Source organism: Zalophus californianus, chromosome 6 (genome assembly GCF_009762305.2).
Source record: "Zalophus californianus isolate mZalCal1 chromosome 6, mZalCal1.pri.v2, whole genome shotgun sequence".
Classification (NCBI taxonomy): Eukaryota; Metazoa; Chordata; class Mammalia; order Carnivora; family Otariidae; genus Zalophus; species Zalophus californianus.
Genome location: NC_045600.1, coordinates 121,980,158 through 121,993,687, shown reverse-complemented (window position 1 = coordinate 121,993,687; position 13,530 = coordinate 121,980,158). Strand labels below are relative to the sequence as shown.

Genomic DNA, 13,530 nt, shown 5'->3' with positions numbered 1-13,530 from the left:
GTCTCCTAATAAGAGCCTAGGACATTCCTGAGGCCACATGAGGAAGAGGCAATGGCATCCCCGAAATGAACCATGTTCCCTCTTGGGTTCTCTCTCATAATACTAAATGTGTATATAGATTTAGAAGATCCAAAGAAGTCTAACTTTCTAATCTGTCAACACAAGTTAAAATACCTCTTAACTAATCAACTGAAGTAAATTAATCCATTAAAGAGCTACATGTATTTTGAAAATTACTGAGTCAAGTTCTCTCTACTGTCTCCTTTTTTATGAGGGCCAGTACTCAACAGAGCACAAACAAGCTCCAGAGCCAATCTGGATTCAAGTCCCTGTTCGGTCACTTAACTAGATGGCAACTCTTGGGCAAGTTCCTTAACCATTCTGAGCCTCATTTCAGTCATAGGGAGAATTAAGACTATAATAGTGTCTTTTTCAGAGGGCTGTCCTGAGGATGAACAAACCAACATATAAATTGCTCAGAATAGTGCCTGGCACATAGTAAGAGCTCAACAAATGGAAGCTATTATTAACTCATATAGTCTAACAGCCAAACCTGCCCCGTCCAATCTTCTCATGCATAAGATTTCACTTCTCATAACACACTAATCTCTTCTGATTTCTTTCAGAATCCCACTTATGTCCCTCATAGTCTACCTGGCAGCAGTGATTTAGTACCTTGCACAATGCTTTAAAAATGGCAAGCACCCAAATTTGCTGAAAATGTTTGTCGTTATATTCTAACTATGACATTAAGATATACATGCAATTTTGAATTCCAAAAAATAAAACAGAAACATACCATATTTCGCCAAACTTCTGAGGAGCTGGTGAATTCTAAAATCAGGTTCTTACAGATTTTTAACCTAAAATATAAAACACCTCACTCAATTCTTTTCACATAAACAGCTGGATAAACTCAATTCCCCCCAAATTCATTAAAAGGAAATTCATTTTGTTAATATTTATGAATATCCAAAAACATATGAACAGACAAGTGTCCCTAATGCTGTTGCCAGGATGCATGCAAGGGTGGTCAGACAGGCCCTGTTGCCTCAGTGCTTTTAGCTGGCAGAGCCACGTTTCCCATATTCATCCACGGGGCTTAGAGCCTGCCATTTCTTTACTCTTCCCTCCTTCCAAAAGGGCTGAAAATGTATGAAAACTGTTTGACTATATGCCTCTAATTCCTTCAGGTACCTATAACAATTTAGCTTTTAATTAAATTCTCTATGCTAAGCATCTGCTATGTTAGGTACATTTTACAGGCACCTGTCCACTACCTCCTACATTAGCAGCCTCAGGCAGGTCTTTCGTCTCTGAGTCTCAGGCGTCAGGTCCTTTTGAGTTTTAGAGAAAATGTTTTCACACTACGTAGGACAATGCTTCCTGGCACATTAACAGGAGCTCAATACATGGTAGCAATGACTATTTCTTAAATAAAATATTTAACATTTCTATCGAAACTAAACTCACCAAAAACCAAATTCTGAGCTTGAAGATGCACCCAAATAATCACTGTAAATTCTTAACTCATTTGTATATGATCAGAGCATTTCTCAGTGGAATAGAACTGCAATCTTTTAATCCATTTCCTTTCATCATATATGAAGAAACAAACTCCCAAAGATTAAGAAACCCACCCAGTGCCCTTCATGTTGATGGTAGAAAAATGAATGCTCAGCATATATATATATTTTTAATTAACCAAGTTTTAAGACCTTAGAGGACCAAGTCTCAATCTATTCAATAATAGAATAAGTTCGGAAAATCTGTAAAAAATGGATACTTGATCTCTACTTTCAAAGACTGTGATTCAGTGCATAAAGTGGGGGTACATGAATCTGTATTTTTAACATATATTTTAGGCAATGCACAGATCCCAATTTGAGAAACCTTGCCTTAAAAGATTAGAAACACATAATCACAGGCAAATATACCAAATCTAGAATGATATAGGATAAGCAAGACAAACCATAAGAACCAGAAATGTCAGGTAATCTCTTTGCAAATTTACCATTAGCACCCTAATACCAGATCTAGTGCCTTTATTTTATTTATATGTGTCCCTCTCCAACAGAGGGCTCAGTCTAATAATAATCTAAGAATAAGAAATGAAATCTAGTAAGAAATGCCTTTATTGGTCTACATTCATTTGCCCGTCTAACATTTTCATTATTCTTAAAATGGTCCATCTTCCAAATCTCACTCTCTATATACACAACACATACATACATATATCTCTATATTTTTATTACTACATCTGGTATGTGCTTCAACTCTTCCAAATCTCACTCTATATATACACAACACATACACACGTCTCTATAATATTATTACTACATCTGGTACGTGCTTCATCTCCTCTCCATAACCTATTTCCTTCACCTCCTTCTAAACCTAGGTCAAACCTTAATTTCACAGACTACCTTATCACTTTTTTGTTGCGTTCCCTCAGCACTTCCCTTCTCCTGTGCACCATGGTTATGTCTTAAATTTACGGGTAAAGCTTCTTGTTGAAACTCTTTCAAGTTTTGTACATTTGTAAATTTCACAACTGATCAAAGACTGTAGTTAGGCTAAAATGTTTAAATGCTGCTGTCATATAGTATTCCCCACATAAGCCCCGTAACTCCATTAACCCGTGAGTACTGGCTCCTTATCCTTCAACTGCTGAAAGACCTGAAAACCATTAGCTCAGCTGCTGATATACAAAAGCTTCCACCTACTGACATTTTTCTTACAGAAGTCATCATCTTTCCGGTGTATTCTAAATCCTGTGGTCCCTAATCCTACTTTATTTCTGTAGCATTCACTCTACTAATCGTTCCTCACCTCCTCTCACTTCCATAATGCTGTACATACCTACATTCTACCTGTGACAGCAACTAGGTCTTCTGTTAATTCATCTTCCTAGCTCTCATTCTCGGTCACTTAAGTTTCTTGCACTAGTCCCTTTTCTTAACCTAAATTATCTGTGCAATTCCATCCATTTCTATAGCACCTCTATACTTAGGATCCCTAACTCTACATCTTTAAGTCTTTAACTTGAGTTATAAGTCTGCTACTCTCAATTACCAATGGTACACATACACCTGACGTTATCATTAGCATCTAAAATCAAACTCAATTATTTCCCAAAAAACTCACTCCAACTTAAATGTGCCCCATCTAGCTGTTCTTCTAGTTACAGACTGAGAAAATTGTTGCCATTCTTTATTTTCTCCCTCTCATTTTTATTTAGCCTAACCACTATGCACATTGATACTTGTTAACCTTCAAATTCTTATTCATTCATTCAAAAAAAGTCTACTAGCTGAAACTAATACAATGTTATACATCAATTTTATCTCAATTTAAGAAAAAGTATAGATTTTGAGTGCCTATGAAGTGGATAAAAACAGTTAAAGAAAAAAAAACACAGTTAAAGAAATTAGACATAATCTCTTGTCCTCCTGTAATAAGCAAAATGGGTACAAATAATAAAAAAACACAGTAAATTATGCATTTGCAATGTATAATTCAGTGTTATGAGAGAGAAATACAGGCTATGGTAAGTGTATATAGAGTTCTTACAATCTGGGAAGGAGAGGCATTCTTCATGAAGTGACATATAAACTAAGCTCTGAGGCATGAGCAAGATTTAGCACACATATTAAGAAAAACCTTGTGAGATAATAATGGCTCTATCAGTCCATTCGCCTAGTCATAGTCTAAAGAGAAGGCCCCCTCTTTCCCAGTACAGCAAATTGTTCACCCAGTGCTACCAATTCTATCTCAGAAATCTCCCATATTCCAACACGACCCCCAATTCTTCCTTCGTTGACTTTTAGTTGCTTTCAGAATAAAAGTAAATCTTCCAAACATTTCAGATCAAACTATACACAACTTGGCCCAAACCTGCCAGTCCAGATCTGGATCATTCATTTTTATACTTCTAATGCTTAAAGATACTCACAGAGAGGAAAGTTTTCTCTTAGGTGACTTGCTTTATTTAGGTCATTTAACTAGTAAATAAAGGTTATGATTCAAATACAAGTTGTCTGATTCTAAAGGCCATCCTCATTCCACTGTACCATACTTCTGATTTATAATCAAATCCTATAAATTTTACCTTTGAAATATCTCTTGCTTCCTTATTTTTTTCCATGCATACCAAAATAGGACAAACCCTCATTACTTCACCTGGTTTCCCATTTGCCTGTATCCTTTACTTCCTCTACTAGAATTATCTTCCCGATTTTGTCATATCACTTTCAAGCACAAAATAGTCTATGCTTCCCCAATGCCTACAAGACAAATTTCAAACTCTACATATCATATGTGGTCCTTGTCACTGATCTCTACCCATTCATACAAGCCTTACTGACCACTAATAACATTACTACCAGGTACTTGATGATCTAGTCCCATCTCTGGAACACTGGTTATTACATACTGGCCATCGGTATTTCGGACTTCAATGTTTTGTTTCTCAGGTCACTTCACTCAGAAATACTTCCCTATCCTTTGCTAACTAAACTCCATCCAACAACAATCTACCATAACTTATTAAAAACTCTATTCATTCTAAAGGCTGTATCTCACAGGGTTCTCTAAGCTATTCTGTAAACAACCACTGTCTTTTGGGTCTTATTATATGCTATTAATACTTATTAACTTCTACCCTGTATTATTTTCTGCCTTATATTATAGCTATCTGTATACATTTATCAGTGCTTCTAGTTGTAAACTGGTTCATGGTACGGCTCATTTTATCCATATTTTTTATTCTCATAGTAATGGAGGAGACTATGGACTATGTTCTCTTGACACCACACCTCCCCTTTACAAAAAAAAAAAAAAAAAAAAAAAAAATCAGGATCCTGACAAAGGATTTTGGGCTAGTTCCAAATGGAATTCATGTATAAACAAACAAGGGTATCATTTTTTCCCAATTAACAAAAATTTAATCCAATGCCAATTTAACAAAAGTTTTGAAGACCAAGCATACCAAAATAACCAAGAAAATTTCACCTTCTAATGGAAGAATAATGTCTCTTTTTCCCAAGAAACTTGTTCTAGTAGGGATTAAACCAAAGAATATTAAATAGTATAATTAAAATCAGTACAACTCTCAAAAACCTGACAGTATTTACTAAAACTAAATGCATGCATACTCTAGGACTTGAAACTTCCACTTCTAAATATACATCAAACAAATGAGTATACATTTAGTGGAATGTTTAGAACAGCAATATTCTAAGTAGTCCCAAACCGAAAGGAACTAAATTATCTGTCCATCAACAGCAAAATGAATAAATTGTGGAATATTCCTAAAGTGGAATACTATACAGCAACTACCATAAACTATCAACGACTACAACCAACAATGTGGATGAATATCATAAATATGTTAAGTGAGAGAAGCCAGACACAACTAAATATGATGGATTCTAGTTATATAAAGCAAAAAATAGGAAAATCTAATCTATGCTATTAGAAGTCAGGATAGTGGTTACTCTTGAGGGAAGAGAGGTAGTAACGGAGTATAAGGGGCTTCAGAGTTGCTGCTGCTGTTGTTACTTCTTAATCTGACTGCTGGCTAAACGTGCTCAGTGTGTGAAAGTTCAACAAGCTATGTGTACATTTTATGTGCACTCTTCTGTATGTATATTACACTTCAATCAAAAGTTTATTTCAAGGTAAGGTATGAGCATTAGGTGAACAGTAAGTGGAACACAAGGTAAGCCCAGAGAAAGACCCAAAAGTATGTTAACAGTGGCTTCTTGTCCAAAAAAAAAAGACAACATATGAAACAGCTGTTTTCAGATCTGGGTAACAGACAATGCAGGACTGTGATCCATGAGAGAACCAACAGAAACGAAGTGAGCACCCCAATGCTCAGGTTTCTGTCTGGAGGCACTTTCCAATCTGTAGCCAATGAAGGGGAAATCTAATCAGAGGGCAACAGTATCACTAAAGTGAACAACTCAAGAGTTTCAGAGGCTGAATGGCAGAATTTGTAAAACAGAATGAGAAGAGGGCAGTTATGCAGAGAAAAGGCTCCAGAAATCTGCCACTTGGCAATTCTTTGATTCTGTTGCTAAACTGTAAGGTAAAAGACTCCTTGAAACTAGAGAAAGAGGAGCAGTGAGTTGGAATATTCCCAGTGCTCATACAGGACTGGGTAATCCCTAAACTCCCCCCAACCAGACTGGAGAGAATATACCGACACTAGGGATATTTTGTAGAGAACTAAAGGGCCATGCCTTTACAGTAACTACTAGCCTTAAAAAAAGATTTCTGCAGACACACCCTAATATAACCTTGAGGGATCAAAGTGACCAGCAAGTTACTTAGCTGGCTGCCAAAACGAAGTTTAATACTCAAAAAAACAACAAAATCTAGTCACTCAACAACAGACTACTACTATGTGCAGCATCCAGTAAGAAATTACTAAATAGGCAAACAAGGAAATATGACCCAGAACCAAGAGAAAAAACCAATCAGTGGACCCTGAAATGAAGAAACTGATGGAACCAGTAGATAAGGGCTTTCAAATACTATTATAAATATGCTAAAAAATTCAAAGGTTATGTAAAAATGGAAAACACAAATCAAATGAAGTTTTAGAAATACAAACTAAGATATCTGAAAGTATTTGACACTATACGAAGAAAAAAAGGAACAATGAAACAGAAAACAAAGCAAACTGAAGCACAGACAAAAAGACTAAAAATAATGTTAATGACCTGAAGACAAGATCAAATGGTCTAACACATATGTAACTGGAGTCCCAGGAAAAAGAGACTATGTAAGAGGAAGGGAAGTGATTTAAAAAATACATAGAAGAAATAATGGCTGACACTTATTTCAATTTGATGAAACCATAAATGCACAGATCAAAAAAACAGATAAAAAACAAAAACAGAAAAACTGAACAAATCCTAAGCAGGATAATCACAAACCAGTGATAAAGAGAATATCTTAAAAGGGGGCCAGAGAGAAAAGACCTTAAGTACAGGGGAAGGAAGATGGGTATAACCATAGACTTCTCATCAGAAACAAAAAGCTAAAATGGGGCACCTGGGTAGCTCAGTTGGTTAAGCATCAGACTCTTGGTTTCGGCTCAGGTCATGATCTTGGGGTCATGGGATCAAACCCTGCACTGGGTTCTGTGCTCAGCACAGTCTGCTTGAGATTCATTCCCCCTCCTTCTTCCTCCTCCTCTGTTCCTCCCTGGAAATCTCATATACTATTGGTAGGAGTGTAAAACAAAACAAACCAATTTGGAGAAAAGATCTGGTATTATAAGTACCCTATAACCCAAAAATCACAATCTTAGGCACTTACCAAAGAGAAAAGATATCATATATATCCACACACACTTTCAAATAATTGTTCATTTTAGCTTTATTCCTAACAGCTAGGAACTGAAAACAGTTTAAGAATGAAGTTACAAACAACTGATACATGCAGTAACACGGATGAATTTCAAAAATATTATGAGTAAAAGAAACTTCATATAAATTCTAGTGCAAGGTAAACTAATCTAGGATGAAAAGTGATCAGAACAATGTTTGATTTGGAGAAGTGATGTGGGGACAGGAACTGACTAGGAATGGGTATAGGTTCTATAACTTGATAGGACTTAAGTGCTGCAAAGGTGTACACATTTGTCAAAACTCATGGAATGATGTATGTGGTAGATTTTATTTTCTAAAGATTGCCACCACAATATAATCTATCACACATGCTCTTCTTACAAGGTCAACACTGGCATTCTCCATCAGGTAGTGGGGTCTATGTCCTTTCTCCTTTGAGTGGCCTCTGTGATTCTTTCAGTCAAGAGAGTATGGTACTCTGTGACTTAATGCTAGGTCATAAAAATGCCATTCAATGCCATATTGAATAAGTCAGCCACTTGGCAAGGAAGCCAAGCAACCACATACATATAAAGGCAACATAGTCCTGAACTCTAGCTGAAGTCCTGACAGCCAGCATCAATCTCCAGATTTGTGAGCCATCCTTCAGATGATTCCAGCCTTCAATTATCAAATTACATCAGTTATCAAGCTACTCTGACAAGCTTAAAGCCAAGACAAACTATGCTTTCCAGTCTCTGCACAAAGCACAAATTCATAAGCAAACTAAATGCTGATATTTAAGGGTGATTTGTTAATAACTGGAACAATATACCAAAATCAGTTAAATTCAATATACTAAAGTTACAAATTACTAAGTTTTAGTTACAATATACATGCTGAAGTTAAGGATGAGGAATACTAATAACTGCAACTTACTTTGAAAAGCATCAAAAAAAAACCCAAATTAATAGATGGATAGATATGACACAAAGCAAACTGTTAATTGTGGAATTACATTCTACAATTATTTCACCTGTGTGAATTTGAGTATTTTTCCTAATAAAACAATAAAAGTGAAACAGAGGCATTTTCATGCAAATAAAACCTAGAAGTTTTTGGCCAATAGATCTGCACTTTAAAAATTTCTAAGTCCTGGGCACCTGGGTGGCTCAGTTGGTTAAGCAACTGCCTTCGGCTCAGGTCATGATCCTGGAGTCCCAGGATCGAGTCCCGCATCGGGCTCCCTGCTCAGCAGGGAGTCTGCTTCTCCCTCTGACCCTCCCCCCTCTCATGCTCTCTCTCTCTCTCTCTCATTCTCTCTCTCAAACAAATAAATAAAATCTTTAAAAAAAAAATTTTCTAAGTCCTTCAAACCTGGGTCTACATAAAGAAATCTATACAAATCTACACAAAGGAAAATGAAAATGGTTAAGTATGAGAATACCAAAAAATGTTGATAATTTGGTTTAATAACTTGGTTTGATAATTTCTTGGTTTTTAAATGTCTTTACAAAACAACTGGCCATTTAAAAGAAATCATTACAAGTAAGACTGTGGAGTTTATAACTTATATAGAAGTAAAATATAAGACTACAATACCCAAAAGGATGACAGAGTGTAAACAAATTTATACTGTATTAGAATTCTCACAATATACTGATACATATATAGAGAAAGACTGATATAAACTAAGGGATATTGTAAGTACTAGCCCAACCACTGGGGGCAGAGGAAGAATAAGGTATAAGCTAGCAGCAAAGATCAAACAAACTTCTCTAAAAACACTCAATCCAAAAGAAAACAGGAAAGGGGAGAAAGAAGATAGATGGAACAAACAGAAAACGAATAGTAACCTGGTAGTCTTAAACCTAACCATATAGTCAATTATAATAAATGCAAATGGACTGAACACAGCAAGAAATTATAAAAATCAATCAAAAAGCAAGATGCAACTATATACTGTCTAAAAGAAAGACACTATACATAATGACAGGTAAGTTGGAAAAGATATAATATTCAAACATGAATCATAACAAAGGAGGACTGGTTATACTAATACCAGACAAAGTAGACTTTAGGACAAGAACATTACAGGAGAACCACAGAGAGGTATTTCTTAACAATAAAGAATCAATTCAACAAAGAGATCTAACAGTCCTAAATGTGAATGCACCTAAGAGCTAGAGCTTCAAAATACATGAGGCAAAAATGGACAGACCTGAAAGAAAAGATGGCAAGCTCACAATTACAGCTGAAGGTCTCAATACTCCTCTCTTGGTAATTAATAAAATAATTAACAAAAAATATCAGTAATCACACAGAAGAAATAGATATGTCTAATAAAGAGTTTGTATCCTGAAAAGAATGAGCAAAGTATATGGATACTCAAAAAAGATATACACATGGCCTATAAACACATGAAAACTTCTCAACATCATTCTTCATCAGGGAAATGTAAAAACCATGATACTTCACACCCTTTACTATGAAAATTATTTTTTAAAAATAACAAGTGTTAGCAAGGATATGGAGAAACTGGAACCTTGTGATTGCTGGTAGGAAGTAAAATGGGTACAGCCACTGTGGAAAATGGTACGCTGAATCACCCCCCAAAATTAACAGAATTACCATATGGCCCTGCAATACCATTCCTAGGTATATACCCAAGAACTAAACATGTAACCGAAAGCAAGAACTTGAAGAGATTATTTGTACACCCATGTTTACAGCAACCTATTCATAATAGCCAAAAGCAGCAACCCAAGTGTCCAGGGAATGAATGGTTAATGTGGTATTCTTATTTTTTTTTAAAGATTTTTATTTATTTATTTGAGAGAGAGAGAATGAGAGATAGAGAGCACGAGAGGAAAGAGGGTCAGAGGGAGAAGCTGACTCCCCGCTGAGCAGAGAGCCTGACATGGGACTCGATCCCGGGACTCCATCCCGGGACTCCAGGATCATGACCTGAGCCGAAGGCAGTCGCTTAACCAACTGAGACACCCAGGCACCCCTCAAATGTGGTATTTTTACATACAAAGAAATACTATTCAGCCTTACAAAGGAAGGAGGGGCACCTGGATGGCTCAGTCACTTGAGCTTCAGACTCCTGATTTCACTCAGGTCATGATTTCAGGGTTGTGAGATCAAGCCCAGCATTGGGCTCCCTGCTCAGCGAGGAGTCGGCTTCTCTCCTTCCTCTGCCCTTCCCTCTGCTCATGTGTGGGTTTGCATGCTCACTCTTTATCTCAAAAATAAATGGAAGGAAGGATGGAAGGAAGGAAGGAAGGAAGGAAATTCTGATAACATGCTGTAACATGAGTGAACCTTGAGGATATCACGGTAAGTGAAACAAGCCAGAAGCAAAAGGACAAATATTGTATGATTACACTTACGTAAGTAGCTAGAATACTCAAATTCTTAGAGATAGAAAGTGGAACAGTGGTCACTGGAGGCTGGTGGGAGGGGGAAGATAACAGGGGCAGGGGACTGTTACTGTTTAACAGGTACAGAATTTGAGTTCGGGATGATGAAAAAGTTCGAGATAAGTAAGAGTGATGGCTGCACAACATGAATATACTTTATGCCACTGAACTGTACGCTTAAAAAAAGTTAAAATGATAGATTTTTATGTTACGTGTATTTTACTATAGTTAAAGAAACTGCAATGGGATACCACCACACACCCACTGGAATGTCTGCAATTTGAGAGTATCAAATGCTGACAAGGATTTGGAAGAACTGGAACTTTCATATACTGCTGGTGGGAATGCAAAATTGTATAACTATCTGGAAAATAATGCCTTATAAATATGAACATAAACTTGTCATGTGATCCAGTAATTACAACTTAAGGTGTTTACCCTGGAGAGATGAAAATATGTTCACACAAAGACACATGCAAAGAGTACCTTTATTCACAACAGCCTAATGCCAGAAAAAAATCTAAATGCTCACCAAAAAAATGAATAAGCAAACTGTGGCATAGTCATACTATATCTTTAAAAAAAGTGATAAACACAAAATGTATCTCAAATACATGCTAAAAAAACAAAGCCAAAAGAAGAGTATATAAATTATGATATCATTTATATGCAATTCTACAAGAGGCAAAACTAATAAGCATATCAATGGTTGCCTAGAGCCGAAAGGGAGGAATGACTACAAAGGAACGTTTTTAGGGAGTAATTCAAATGTTCTAGATCTTAATTGTGGTAGCTTTAACAGTATATATATACATGCATCAAAATACATCAAACTGCACACTTAAAAAAGGGTATACTTTATAGGATATAAATTATACTTCAAAAAGCTTTATTTTTTTATTTTATGAAAACTTAATATATAAAGGTGGCATTTGGGGGCACCTGGGTGGCTCAGTTGGTTTAGCGTCTAACTCTTGGTTTCAGTTTAGGTTATGATCTCAGGGTCATGGGATTGAGCCCCAAGTCGGGCTGGGCGCTCAGCAGAGTCTGCTTGAGATTCTCCCTCTCTCTCTGCTCCTCCCCCTTGCTCACGCACACATGTACTCCCTCTCTCTCTAAAATAAATCTTTGAATAAAATAAAAAGTAACATTTTAAATCAGTGAGGAAAGGATCCCTCAAGTGGTCTAGAGAACTGGCTACCCAAGTGGAAAAAACTAAAAGGTAGCTATTTGTATACCATATCCAAAAACATCCCAAATACAATCCAGATCTATACCTAAATCATACCATATGCAAAAATTAACTCAAAAACAGATGACAGACCTAAACATAGAGCTAAAACTACAAAATTCCTAGAATAAGCATAAACCTTTATGACTTTAGATTAGGCAATGGTCTCTTAAATACCACCACCAAAGGCAACAAAAGAAAAATACATAGGTTGGACTTCACCAAAAATTAAAACTTGGGTGCTTCAAGGAAACAATCATGAAAGTGAAAAGACAATCCTATAGAATGGGGAGAAATATGTGGAAATCATCTATCTGATAAGGGACTTGTAACCAGAACATATAAAGAATGCTTAAAACCCAACGAGGAAAAAAAAAAAGACCCAATTAAAATACAGCAAAGGATTTGAGTAGATCTTCTCCAAAGAGGGCCAATCAACACGTGAAATGTTGTAATCATGATTAATCATTAAGCAAATGCAAATCAAAACCACAAAGAGATACCTTCACACCCATAAAAATTACTAAAATAGACAATCAACTCTGGCATAGAAGTAGAGCTATAAGAAATAACCTTCAGAGGGGAAATCAGAAGGGGAGACAAACCATGAGAGACTATGGACTCTGAAAAACAAACTGAGGGTTCTAGAGGGGAGGGGGGATGGGTTAGCCTGGTGATGGGTATTAAAGAGGGCACGTTCTGCATGGAGCACTGGGTGTTATATGCAAACAATGAATCATGGAACACTACATCAAAAACTAATGATGTAATGTATGGGGATTAACATAACATAATAAAAAAATTTAAAAAAAAACCTTCATACATTGCTGATGCAACTGTAAAATGGTGCAGGCACTTTGGAGGATTCTGGCAGCTCCACAAAATGTTAAACATAGGTACCTATGACCCAGCAGTTTCATTCCTAGATATACCCGAGAGTTGAATATATATGTTCACACAAAAGCTTGTATACAAATGTTCACAGCAACGTGATACATAACCAAAAAAACGGAAACAATCCAAATAGTTATCAACTGATGACTGAATAAACAGTGCATATATTCATAGTGTAATATTATTCAGCCATAAAAAAACAAAATGCTGTTACATGCTACGAGTGAACCCTGAAAACAGAATACTATGTAAAAGAAGCCACACACAAAAGGGCACATATTTTATGATCCCATGTATATGAAATGTCTAGAATAGGCAAATCCATATAGAAAGCAAGCAGATTAGTGGTTGTCAGAGGCTTGGAGGACAGAAAAATAGGGAATGACTACTAACAAGTACAGGGTTTCTTTATGGGATGATGGAAATGTTCTAACATTAGTGGCAGTGAATATATGAAAACCCAAATATACTAAATACAAATATACTAAAAATGAACTGTATGCTTTAAAAGGGTGAATTTTATGGTATGTGAATTATATCTCAATAAAGTCAGAAACTGTAAAAAGTATATACTGTACTTTAAAAAAAAAAAAAACACCTCTCAAAAAAGGAAAAAAGCTGCATGTATCTGTAGTTA

At 36.1% G+C, this 13,530-nt stretch overlaps 1 protein-coding gene across 5 annotated transcripts in view; it reads right to left on the bottom strand.

Annotated features, from left to right (window-relative positions):
• Positions 1-13,530, bottom strand: part of UBE3A (ubiquitin protein ligase E3A) — a 97,656-nt gene that overhangs the window by 71,876 nt on the left and 12,250 nt on the right. For 3 of the 5 annotated variants that reach the window (XM_027569569.2, XM_027569568.2, XM_027569570.2), the window contains exon 2: positions 800-863. The exons of the other annotated variants lie outside the window; for them this stretch is intronic. The gene's annotated coding sequence lies outside the window, so the exon portion shown is untranslated. The remainder of the gene's footprint in view (positions 1-799; positions 864-13,530) is intronic. 5 annotated transcript variants of the gene reach the window in all.